At 37.1% G+C, this 2,963-nt stretch overlaps 1 protein-coding gene across 1 annotated transcript in view; it reads left to right on the top strand.

Moving 5' to 3' along the window:
• The first annotated feature begins 238 nt into the window (after nt 1–238).
• chst6 (carbohydrate sulfotransferase 6) overlaps nt 239–2,963 on the top strand; it is a 21,236-nt gene continuing 18,511 nt past the window's right edge. The window contains exon 1 of the mRNA XM_088298835.1: nt 239–449. The gene's annotated coding sequence lies outside the window, so the exon portion shown is untranslated. The remainder of the gene's footprint in view (nt 450–2,963) is intronic.

The following is a 2,963-nucleotide window of genomic DNA, read 5'->3' on the forward strand; positions in this document are numbered from 1 at the left end:
TATAAATAAACTTGTATTGTTGTATCGTATTGCAACAAATGGTATGCAGCATACAATAGCCAAGTCTTTCCTTCTTTCTGTCTGTCTGTCCGTCTTTCTTTCTTTCTTACTAACCAACTAAGTAGGCTCAGCAGACTAAACGCGCACACAGTACCTCAATCCTCTACCGGAGAACCTCACTCACTCAGTCCCGCCTGCCCATCTACATCCACCCAACACCCTATCCTGTTACTCAAGCCCCCGCCCAGCCCATTGGTTACCCGCCAGCAGTCTCTGGCCACGTCTCAAACTTTCCTTTGCACACAGCCGGATGCATACAAGGTGGAGGGAGTTTTCCGTGCAGCTGATGCTTCAGGAGAAAGGAGAGGCGAACTGTGAGGACTATTTTGATGGGGAAGTGCGAAAACAGGCTCTGACTCAAAGCAGCGCAGTACTATACACCACTAAAGGTAAGATTAAACTACTTCATTGATTGAAACAATAACAGGAAAAACAGCAGTAAGTATTAACCCTGGAATGATTTCTGTACTCTTCACTTTGACTTTGTTAAAATCGTTTCTACTGCACCGAAGATATGCGGGACATTTTTTTGTTGCTTTTCGTCCATGAAATGTTTAATAATGAAGGAATAAGTGGTGTTCTATACATTATTATTATACGCATGTTTATACTAATGTTGTTCGTGGAAAAAAAGACACGCCACTGTATTTGAAATTTGTATTGGATGAAGTGAAGTGATAGGAGGAAAAGACGAGAAAAAATTGTCTTGACGTCTGATGTTCGACATTCAGTGACACATTGTCAGTACGTCAAGCTTTGTTCGAGCGAGGATGTCAGCTTTTTTCCGTGTGTTCTGAATCCAGCCCTGCTTGTTTTTCCTTGGAATTTTTGTATATGATGACTTTTACGTCGCTATTTTCGTCTTCTGTCTGCTTCTGGGTCCGAATCCCATTGCACACGTGACAGTAAGAGGCATTGAGGTCACACTATTAGTGCTAAATTGACAAAAGTATTCTCCGAAAATCAGTTAATTAACCTTTCCTCATTCTGATTGCTGTAGTAGATGGCAAAGGAAAGCCTCTGATGATTACACCTTATTTTTTTTATCATATATGTTATTTTAGAGAAAGAGGAGTATATTCCAAGATCAATATCGTGCTGAATTGCAAAATATTCACCAAAAATCAAATAAAACACTTTCTCATTCTGATTGCTGTAGTACATGTTAAAGGGAGGCCACTTACGACTACATTTCAATCAACTTATCATTATAACAAAAAAAAAATCACCTACCAAAAAAAAAAACTAGAACGCTCACAGCCTAAATTATGTTAATTATAGGGATGTAACGATTCACTCAAGCCCAGATTTGATTTTCAGTTCACGATTTCAATTCTATAATTTATTTATTTATTTATTGCTGCCACGCTTGTCTCTGTGCACTCGTGTGAAGCTGCAGTGATCCACAAACGAAATACGCATTGATGTTCAGCACAAGCGTGTAAATGTTTAGTGCATTTTGAATGGAACCAAAAAGTATACACTCTGACAAGTTGCACTATTATTATGAAACTACCTATAAATACTAAGAGAAATACTTGTAAACATATTTCACTTTTCTTGAGCACCAATACACTTTTTAATGTAGATGTGATTGAAATCATATGAATAAAATTGAGGAAATGCACAGTGCTAAAAAAACTAAAATCATCACTTGAATTTATTTTTAATTATGTTTTTATTTAACCTGTTTTTCTTCTCTAGTATGCATATCATCTGCACATTCATATGTGGTATGTGCCTAAAACATGAGAGAGGGAGAGAGAAATCTCGTGTGATGCATATCATAAAACTCGGAACTAACGTTGCTCAGCAAAACACAATTATTACCATATCAACATGCATAACCTTTTTTTTCTCTCATATTTTTAGCACTGTACATTAGTATATTTTAACGACCTGGGTATGTTATGTTTTATTGTTGGGTGTTGCCGTTAATGGTTTGTCGAAATTGCGTCCTGTAGTACTTTAGGGCAGGGGTGGGCAATTATTTTTCCCGGGGGCCAAATGGGAAGCAGGAAATATTGTGGAGGGCCGGACCAAAAGTTTGAAATATACCCCGGTTATCGGTTTTATTTCTTCGTTGAAATAATTAAATTACATTGTTTACAGAAGCTAGGAAGAGTATGTGTTGTTACCAGATAATGAGAGAGTGCGGTTGTTTTACAAAAAAAAAGATTCTGTTAAATTATGAAAAACAATTTTTGTAACTCTTTTTTGTTAACATTAATAATTCAATGCTTTCTGTTTTTAACTTTGTATTATCATAACACAATGTCTTTTTATGTCAGTTATGATATAGCATAACGCAACATTTTGTCCCAACTGCCAAAGAATGCAGCGAAAATTCTATGTAAGTTTTTTTTTTTCTTGTTCAGTGAGACAAATCGAGCTTTGGTTGTGCTTCAACAAGTGCATCAAAGTCAGGTTGAATGTTTAAGGTGGACACGTGCAGCAACGGCAGATGATCATTAGTAAGAGAGGATCTGTAACTGGATTTGGTCAATTTCATTACTGAGAATGTTTGCTTATATCTATAGGTAGATCCAAAAAGAACCAGCTACTTCTGAGCATGTTTCCTCATGTTTGGAAAGTTCTCCTCCTTAAGCAATGAATAGAACTCCAGCAGTGATGCTGATTTAAAGTGTTCTGACAGTACTGTATCTGACTGCAGTCTATGAGCTCCATCTGAACATCAATGGGTGCATTATTCACATTGCATGCAAAGGGAGAGGGAATCAGGTGCATTTCATCCAATGAAATACAATGAATAATTGTCAATTTCTGCTTGCATTAAGTTCAGTCACTTTATCTTGCATCCGTTTCAGAAGTCCAACATTTTCCTTGTCAGATTTGGACAACCATCATTCGTGACTCCTACCAGTCTGTCGCATTTCAGTTCG

This window comes from Idiotropiscis lumnitzeri, chromosome 6 (genome assembly GCF_059441095.1).
Source record: "Idiotropiscis lumnitzeri isolate Australia: NSW breed Sydney's pygmy pipehorse chromosome 6, RoL_Ilum_1.0, whole genome shotgun sequence".
NCBI classification, from domain to species: Eukaryota; Metazoa; Chordata; class Actinopteri; order Syngnathiformes; family Syngnathidae; genus Idiotropiscis; species Idiotropiscis lumnitzeri.